At 39.3% G+C, this 10,237-nt stretch overlaps 1 long non-coding RNA gene across 1 annotated transcript; it reads left to right on the top strand.

The window, feature by feature from the left end:
• The first annotated feature begins 677 nt into the window (after window positions 1-677).
• On the top strand, window positions 678-9,739 carry LOC147145387 (uncharacterized). The gene is made up of 4 exons (XR_015087556.1): window positions 678-712; window positions 4,149-4,289; window positions 8,535-8,604; window positions 9,069-9,739. It is a non-coding gene; the product is annotated as an uncharacterized LOC147145387 (long non-coding RNA).
• Window positions 9,740-10,237: the final 498 nt, after the last annotated feature.

The raw sequence follows: 10,237 nt of genomic DNA, 5'->3' as shown, positions 1-10,237 counted from the left end.
CCGTTCAGTCAAAAAGAGCAACGGCTCTTCTGTTCGTCCTCCGCTACTCTCGCTCGCATGCCCTCCCATCCAGCGAGCCGCACGATGCATTCATTAACCTCGGAAACAAAACAACTTGGCAAGACACAATTTTGACCACAACACAGATAACCCAATTCGTTACACTATTTTCACTCTTTGGAATCAATATTTGCCACCCCATGGCTGTTCTACATGCTGACTGAAGACTCCACGTCACTTTTCGTGGCTTTCACAATCGAATTGTGGTTAAAAGTTATTTGGAGTAAAACACACTTTATTAGAAATACTTCATGTTAGAAATCTCACGTTGTTTTATTATTAGTAATTAATGGCATTTGATAAATTCATTGAGTTTCGACGTAGTAGTGAGATGTCCCACACTGTGAGCAGGCATTGAACGCTCCTCGAGCGCTAAGTGTGTGTGTGACTTTTTTTTTTCCTCTTTCCTCCTTCGACACAGCTCGCAGTTTGTTCGTGCCAGCAAACTCAGTAGTTGCAGATTGCCCGTGCTTCACCACGTTTGTTGTGTGTAAATGTTAAAAGGTGAGTTTAATAATTTAAGTTCATGTCAGGTAACTGCTGGACATAATAGCCTCGTTGGGGAGGCGAAAGGCTAGTTCGTTTAAGAGACTAACTGTAAACAAGATGGTGTGCCGGTCAGAGCACAGGCTGGAAGAGACAGGACTCCAAGGTGCGATTTAGTATCCTTTACTGGACTGATGTCTTGTAAGCGAACATACATTGATGCACAAAATAATATAAATTAAGAATGATTGAATTGTTGATTGATAGATGGATAGATTGTTGATAGATTGTTGACAGATTGAGTGTGGGTAGATTGAGTCTGCAAAATAAGGGAAAATAGGAATTAGCGCCAACATTCAATATTACAAATAATGTTCATAATATATCAATCAGATAGACTGTCCAAATGCTGGCGTTCCAAATATATGCATGAAATGAAAATAACTTAAACAATCACTTATAACTGACAGTGTAATGGCACCATCTAGGGGCCACACAAAATAACTACATTTAGTGACGTACCTACAATTAGTGACGATGTGAAAGCCGACACATTCAATACAAAATTCCACCTCCACGTCAACACAGTAATGAATTACGGTCGCCACAACATTGAAATACACTGCAACATACAGTAAGGCGCAAACCATGTCCTTATGGTCCCATACTAATGGCCGCGAACGGCGGGGCCCAATGCTAGGCGAGTAATGTGGCTAACTGGCACACGAGCAGGCATTAACAGAAATATACGAGTAAATGAAGATAGACTTACGTTTTTGTCATTAACTCAAGGCTTAAAGGTGCATCAATGAAATAAGAAACAACAAGGAATCATCAGACTAGGCTAATATCGAGTTTCACTGGAAGGCTGCACCTGACTCAAGCCCGGAAGCAGGAAAAACTATGGAACAACGCGAGATACAAAACACGTGATCGCGTGAACGTGAACTGACGGCAACGAAATTAAAGAGAAGGCTGAACCTTTTCTACAAGCCTAGATATGTTCTCGTGAGCGATGTCACGTTGATGAACACTAGTTAGTTATTTTGGCTCATATGCTAACTATTCTAGTGATGAAACGTGCGAATGTGTATTGTATGTATTGTTTGGCTGATTAATTTCTTAATACAGTGAATTGTAATGTTTAGGCATATTGTTAACAAATGGATATGCATTGGATGATGTTGCTAGGTTATTCTTTGTCTGTGTTGTTGCAGACCACAATAAATAGATCAAGTGTCAAGTGGAATACGGGCCTGTGTTTTCTGACAGGGTCACCCACATTCACACTCTAAAATAGGGTCAGCTGAAGACATCATACCAATCATATGATCCTCTCCGTTTTACTTCACATTATGTACAGTTCATACAATCTTGCAGCCCAAGTCAACCAGAAAATAGTTTCCAGTTTGGCAGGAGAAACGCAAGCGGAAGTGAAGTACGAGCTGCGTTTCAAAAGTAGCATTAATGTACTTTATTTTATTTTTTATTTAATAACTCTGAAGATAAAAACACAACAGCCAGGGGGGTGACAAACATAGACGCAAAGAAATATATTACAGATCTATAAAGCGTGACATCATCAGCAGGCGCGAAGGACCCGATCCAATCCAGACATTTTAAAAAAATTTCAATGAACATTCTATCAGTCCAGCCCTCAGCTTGTCGCAATTTTTTTTATTTGGCCCTCTGTCCATTTGACTTTGACACCCCTGCTGTAGGGCATTCCAAGCTGAAGGGGCAGCAAAGCTGAACGCTCTCTTTCCAAATTTTGTCCTTACACGAGGAACAGATAAAACAAGAGTAGTGCAGGAACGCAAGGCATAGCCGCTATTTGTCTTATGTAGAACACTGCACAGATAAGAAGGGAGCGAGCCCAAGAGAGCCTTATAAATTAGCGTTAACCAATGTGCATATCTGCGTGCACTCAAGGAAGGCAAGTCTGATTTCAGATACAATTCACAATGGTGGGTGAGACGACTACAACCAGTGACAAATCTAAGCGCTGAACGAAAGACAGAGTCGAACGACTGGAGAAGTTTGGATGATGCACTTTTTGAGGAACAAATTTTAAATATAGTCAATTGCTCTCTTCAGACAGGCGTCTTCCCCGCTGCCTTTAAAACGGCGGTGGTGAAGCCCCTTCTGAAGAAGAGCAGTTCTGACCCGAGCGTTTTTAATAATTACAGACCCGTATCCAACTTACCGTTTTTAAGTAAGATTTTAGAAAAACTGGTTTTCATCCAGTTGAATCATTTTTTAAATACAAATAATATTTTGGAGAAATATCAATCTGGTTTTAGGATGAACCACAGTACGGAGACTGCTCTTTTAAGGATTTTAAATGATATTAGGTGCACTGCAGACGTGAGAAAACTCACAGTCTTGGTGCTACTGGATCTAAGCGCTGCTTTTGATACAGTAGATCACCAAATTTTATTAAATAGACTTAAAAATCTAGTGGGCATCTCTGGTACTGTTTTTGACTGGTTTTATTCCTATCTCACAGACCGATATTTCTTTGTAAGTATGGATACTTGTTCCTCCAAAACCCATGAAATTAAATGTGGGGTTCCTCAAGGTTCGATTTTAGGCCCCCTACTTTTTAATCTTTATATGCTTCCCCTTGGGGATGTCATCAGGGGACACGGCATCAGCTTTCACAGCTATGCTGATGACACTTAGCTGTATATTGCCGTGTCTCCTGATGACACAGGACCCATTGATACCCTTTTAAATTGCATTTTAGATATCAAGTCATGGATGGCAGATAATTTCCTACAGCTCAATCAGGACAAAACTGAGGTTTTAGTTATCGGTCCCGAAGGTCAGAGAGAGAAGCTTTTACCAAAACTACACATTTTTAATCCCTCACATTGTGTGAAGAACCTTGGCGTCATTTTTGACTCTGAGCTCAGTTTTATTCCTCATATTAAAAATGTAACCAAGATTGGTTTTTATCACCTTAAGAATATCGCCAGAGTCCGCCCGTTTCTCTCTCAGGCTAACACGGAAGTGCTGATGCATGCTTTTACTTCCTGTCGTTTAGATTACTGTAATGCCCTGCTCTCTGGCCTCCCGAAAAAGAGCATTTCACCACTGCAACTACTGCAGAATTCAGCCGCTCGGGTGCTGACGAGAACCAGAGGGCGGGAGCACATTACGCCAGTTTTGAAATTGCTGCATTGGCTCCCTGTGTGTTTCAGGATCGATTTTAAGATACTTTTATTAGTTTATAAATGTGTTAATGGTCTTGGGCCATCTTATTTATCTGATTTGCTTTTATCATACCAACCCTCGCGGATCCTGAGGTCCTCTGGCGCCGGCCTTTTATTTATTCCAAGGGTGAGGACCAAAATGCATGGGGAGGCTGCATTCAACCGTTTTGGTCCTCACCTTTGGAATAGCCTGCCAGAGGACATCAGGTCTGCAGAGACTGTTGATATTTTTAAGAGGAAGCTCAAGACACACCTTTTTAGTTTGGCTTTCAACAACTTTTAAATAATTTATCTTTTCTTTTGATTGAAGATAATTTGGTTTTTTTTTTCTCTCTTATCTTACTGATTCTAGTTCTTAGACTATACTACTGTTCTGTCTTTTAGTTTTGTTGCTCCCTTGGGTCTGGGTGGCCGGCGGCCTCTACACTTTGTGTGGGGTCCGCCTGTCTAATCCGGGCCTCTATGGTGGTGGCGCCCCTGTGGCCGTGGGCTGTCATTCCCCTCGGCGCGGAGAGCTCCCCTTGGGTACTCTTTCCTCATATGGTTTCTCTGTCTTTCTCATGTCTTTTTAACACATTTTATCAGGTTGTGCACTTTGTGTGGGTGTGTGTGAATGATTGCTGATGTACTAATGGATATCTGTCTTGGGTTTGTTGGGAGGAAGGGCATGAACAGATTTTTTTTTTTTTTTTTTCTAATTATCTATGTTTTGCTTTGAATGTTTTAAAGCACTTTGAGTTGCATTTTTATGTATGAAAAGTGCTATATAAATAAAATGTCATTGACTGGAATATAGCACGTCACCATTATCAATTATGGGCAAAAAGGTTGCTGACATGAGGTTCTTTCGGACCCTGATGGAGAAGCAGGATTTGTTTCTGAAGTAGAACCCAAGCTACACCCTGAGTTTTGAGACCAAATTATTTATATGGGTTTTAAATGAAAGGTCCCGATCAAGAACAAAACCCAACTACTTGTAATTTAAAACCATCTCTGTAGGTTTTCCATTTGACGTTACAATGTTTGGCATGTTTTGTGGTCACGCTCTTGCACAAGAGAAAACCACAAAGCTTGGTTTTATCTGTGTTTAAAACCAGTTTAAGACTGTGTAAGATAAACTGAATAACATTAAAAGCAACTTGTAAAAACCCGAAAGCCTGAGTAAGTGAGGCTGAACAGCAATAAATTATGGTGTCATCTGCATAAAAGTGATACATTGCATTTGACAGATTGTTACACAGATTATTTATGTAAATTGAAAATAAAATGGGTCCTAACACTGAGCCTTGAGGCACCCCTTTGGCAATGTCCAGAAAAGAGGAGGCAGCTCCGGACACATGAACACATTGTGTTCTGTTGGTAAGGTAGTTGGGAAACCAGGCAGCTACATGCTTAGAAAGGCCGATCTCGTGTAGGGCTTGTACCAGTTGATTATGGTCAACTGTGTCAAATGCTTTGGACAAATCAATAAAAAGAGCAACACAGTATTTTTTACTGTCCAGTGCTTCGATTAATTCATTTAAAACCTTGAGTGCAGCTGTCACAGTGCTGTGCTGTTTTCCTAAAACTAGACTGGAATGGAGATAAGATTTGATTCTAAAAAAATCCTTTAGTTGATCACTAACAATCCTTTCAAACACTTTTGCTAAAATACACAATTTAGAGATTGGTCTGTAGTTATTGAGATGTGTGGGTTCACCCCCTTTCAACATGGGGAGAACAAATGATGACTTCCAGATTTTAGGGATTTTGTTGCTACTGAGACTCAGATTATAAACATGTGAGAGAGGCTCAGCAATAAAATCGGCAGCTAACTTTAAGAAAAATGGTTCAATTTTATCAGGCCCTGCCGCTTTATTTGTGTCCAGCCTCTTCAGTACATTATTAACCTCAGAGACAGATACAGGCTCAAACTCAAATGGACTAGTGATTGGTCTACTCCCAGTCATCTGTGTCAAAGTTGGGTTAACACTAGTCAATTCAGCATTTTTCACTTCAGGATTTAACGACTCAAACAATGACCCATCAGAAATAAAATGATCATTAGAACAGTTTAATATAGCTGTCTTGTCAGACAGTATAACAGACTGAGTGATTAATAAATTTGGTAAATCAGTGGTCATCACATTACCTGAAGAAGATTTTATAACTTGCCAGAATTTTTTTGGTTTAATTACTTGTGACATAAAAAGATTTAATTTGGCATTTGTCCGCTGATAGTGTAGTGCCCGAGTTGTGTGCGGGCAGCGTGGGATCGATTCCCGCTCAGTGACGGTGTCTGTGTGTGCCCTGCGACTGGCTGGCGACCAGTTCGGGGTGTAGTCTGCCTTCGCCCGTTGACGGCTGGGATAGGCTCCAGCAACTCCCCGCGACCCTGTATAGGATAAGCGGTTTGGAAGATGACATGACATGACATAATTTGGCATTTCTGAAATTACATCACACTTAATCTTTAAGATGCTGCCCCTGCGACCTGACCTCGGATAAGCAGAAGAGAATGGACGGATGGATTAATGCTCGATAGCCGGCTAAATATTTCCATACACACACAAACGCTTCTGTGTTTTGTTCTCGAATGCAGCGGGGTGTCACAAGGCGCATGTGCTTCTCCCACATACATACATCACACATAGATATGAGACGTGTATACTGTCTCAACCAGCAGTTAAGGTTGAGTAGAAGCACCTGTGGCTAAAGGCAAACTGTGGCAGGGTTTTTATTTTCTGGAACTGGATTTCCCATCTCTGCATAGTATGTAACAGAAAAACTGCAACATATCGGGCAAAATGAATGGTACCTGCTGTCTTCAGTGCGAAAAACTGATCTAGAAAATATTTGTCATCCTTGTTTATTTTTTGATGCAGACCAGTGTAATCTGGTCATTTGAGCCCTATGAACAGTAATTTTACTGTAGAACTGCCACCAACAGAGAGTTGGCGAATGTTATTTAAGTAGTGTTGCCCAATGAGCAGATATATGGAAACCGAAACAATACAGATAATAGTTAGTCAGTTTTCTTCTTTTTTTAGAACTTTATTGAAAATAAAACATTTGTTGAACAATTCTTGACACAGGGCATTGTACTTCAGTCAAGTATTCAAGTGTTAATAGTATTCACACCTTTAAATAGTCTTTCGCTGGCGTCCATGTAGAAACAAGTCCATTTTCATCTGCAGTTTAGCTAGGATTGCCAACTTTCTCACTCCTAAATAAGGGACAGGTGCACGGTGCCACGGTGGTGTGAGCATGACGTATGAATTTTGGATTTTTTTCTAATTTTCACGTGAATGCTGAAACCACATTCACGTAAAAATAAGAAAAAATGGACAGTCTTTTTTTTTTTTTTTTGGACAGCGACGATATGTCACCCCATATGAAACCTCATATGAAACATATGATTTCTTACTCAAAAAACGTAGGTATTTCAAGGAATGACTTTGCACTGAGTTCTGCTATATTTGAAGCCATCTGATATCCTGATTGTTGAATAGCCATTGGGTTATGACAGTGAGTTGACTCGTCCAATAGTAATATTTAAAATTAGGTAAAGATAGACCTCCCTTATCCTTTGTTGAACACATTACATTTAACCGTACTCGAGGTCTTTTATTTTGCCAAATAAACATGGAGATTTAAATTTGTCCAATACAGTGAAAGTAGACATGGGGAACCATATGGGCAAAGCAATACATATAGGAGTCTTGGCAATATATTCATTTCAACAGCTTCTATTCTGCTAAATGAGGAGAGTGGGAGGACGTCCCACCTTGTCAAGTCTACTTTAATTTGTTTTAATAAATTGTCATAATTCAATTTAAATAATTGCGCAGGATTTGGAGTTAGCATAATCCCCAGGTGTCTGAACCCCTTTTGGGAGTGTCGAAATGTCACTATATTGTTTAACTAAGAAGGCCAGGACCCCGCCAACGTCATTGCCTCTGATTTTTTTCTCATTAATTTTGTAACAAGAAATTTAACTATATGTATGCAGAGAGTTATTAACAAGCGCAGGGATTCCTTCCTTCTTTAACACTCTAATTATGGCCTCAGACCATGTTTTCGGTGCATCTCCTGTTTCCAGTGCATAGTTAAATATTCTACAGTCTATACAATATCGGCATGCATGAACTCAGGTTTTATAGTATTCCCCACTTAGGCCGTCGACGCCCGGGAGTTTGTTATTCTTTAATTTTGTTATAGTTTCTTTTATATATATTTCCGTTATTGGCCTAACTAATTCATCTGACTCTTCATTTGTTAACTTTGTCAAGTGAAGTGATGTATGAAATTGTTGTATTTAATTAATTTTATTGTCTATGTATAAAGGCTTGTATAATATTTTGCAAATGCATCTGTAATCTCATCTGGCCGTGATACTATTTGTTTGGTTAGAGGATGCCTAATTTTTGGCACTACACGACTTGATTGAGCCTTACACAGCTGAAAAGCAAGGAGGCTACTTGCTCTGTTGCCCATTTCCTAATATTTTCTGTTTGTAAACCTGACTGCCCCCTCTGCTTACTAAGTAAATAACATATCTAATTCCTGTTTGGCTTACCAAAGTAGCTTGAAAGTGTTTGTGTCCCTGTTTTGTTCATGCTCTTTTTGTAGTTACTAATTTTGGATTCAAGCTCATGTTGCTTAATTATCCACTGTTTTTTTTCTCCTAGATGATATGGCATTAGTCAGCTAGTTTTCTCTGCCTGTCTAATGTGGCAGTAGACTTGCCACGATATGAACATAACTTTGTTTCCTATTAATATTTCCCAGGAGAGGACCCTGCAACTTAAAACGGTTACAAACAACAAGCAGCAGCTTGGACAAAAGCGAGGCTCAGGAGGTAAGAATGGCACGTGGTCATTTGGTCTCCTCTGTTTCTACATGTACTGTACACTAAACTATTGTTAAATGTCTATACACTGCTGGACACCAGCTACTATGTCCAGTCTCTTCTGCTAGGCAGGTATATTTACTCTGTCATGACATTGCCTTTGCCTTACAAATGGTGTTAATGTTAATGTTTAGTAAAAATATCCTCCTGATCGTTTTTGTAATGCAAGGTCTGTATTGCATTGCTGTTTGAACGTTAATATCGATAAAAAACGGATTGTAGCTAAGTAAACATATACTACAGAGTGTGAGAATAATTACCAAGCAAGTATATCCTTAACAATTGATTGAAAATGAACATTAAATTAAATTAACAATGATATATCGAGCTGGACAATGAAAAAAAATCAATTTGGGATCATGATAAACATTTTAGATTCTTGACCATGGTCTTTTTCTTCTATCACATGGCAGAAACAAGTGAGACAGCAGCCTCTCACTCTGCCACCTTCTTGTACATTACACCGCCTGGAAAATCAGACTGTGAGAGGTACATCACTGATTCCCCGGGAGCCCTCGCTGTGAGGGACTAGAAAGGTATAAAGTTTTATGATTCTAGGATCATTGCTGATCAGAGTCTGTAGACGTGGACCATGGTAGCACACCTCCCGTTTCCGTAGAAAAACATCTGTTGGAAAAACTAAAAAAGTTAATATTATCATTGTAACGATTTGTTTCAAGGACCCTAAAGGTTCAAGGCCTTTAATGCAATCGAATAGAATGCATCAGCCTTTGGTTCTTTTTTTTTTCTTCCTCAGTGTCCCTTTTGATATGTAGGTGTTCTGTTGTGAAAGCACTGTTGTGGCTCTGACTTCTTCTGCTGTATTGAAGTCACATTATTGAAATTATTTTATTGTGATTTAAACCGTTTGCGTCATGAGGGTTTTGTATTTACAGATGCTGCTTTCAACATTCACCTCAAATAGTTTTGGAGCTTGTAGGTCTTACAATTGTATGATGTGTGAAGGAAGTTTATCCTTAGAAGTACAGTAAAGTAGAGTGGAGCCCTGCTATTTGCAGAGAATAGGCACTGGGTTAGATCGCTTTCAGCAAAAATGAGCAATTTTTTTTCTTCATTAAGTGGGGATAAACCGCCACAAAGTGTTTTTGGTGTTGGCTCTCATAGTGTGAAACTGTGATACTATTAAAATATTTTATTCTTCGAAGTTCAGGGATGTCTTTCATTTGTTTCTGTGATGTCTAGAAAGGGTGGTCCCAAAGAGGGAGGCAATATTTCAATAAGGTAACAAATACAAGATTGTGTGTCCTAGCATGCGTGCATACATGCGTGTGTATTCATGTTACTGTGCTACTGCAAGGTATTGTAGCTGACCTATATTAAGAGCATTGGTTATTAATCAAAAAAAAAAAATCTTGTCTAATGATTGATTGTTATGGTTTATTCATTTCTGATGTTTACGAGAGGCCCAGTGAACTGGCTCAAATTTTAGTATTAAAAAGGTGTATTCAATTTGAAATTCATTATTCCTGTTAAAAAAAAAAAGGTCAAGAGCTCACTAAAATAGAGTCTCCGTGGTAGCGCTTCATGATGCTTGATGGTTTCTGAGATAAGCAAACACTAT

Source organism: Filicampus tigris, chromosome 7 (genome assembly GCF_054856515.1).
Source record: "Filicampus tigris isolate MCC_2025a chromosome 7, RoL_Ftig_1.0, whole genome shotgun sequence".
NCBI classification, from domain to species: domain Eukaryota; kingdom Metazoa; phylum Chordata; class Actinopteri; order Syngnathiformes; family Syngnathidae; genus Filicampus; species Filicampus tigris.
The sequence above is the reverse complement of the archived record's forward strand: the minus strand, read 5'-3'. Positions and strand labels throughout refer to the sequence as shown.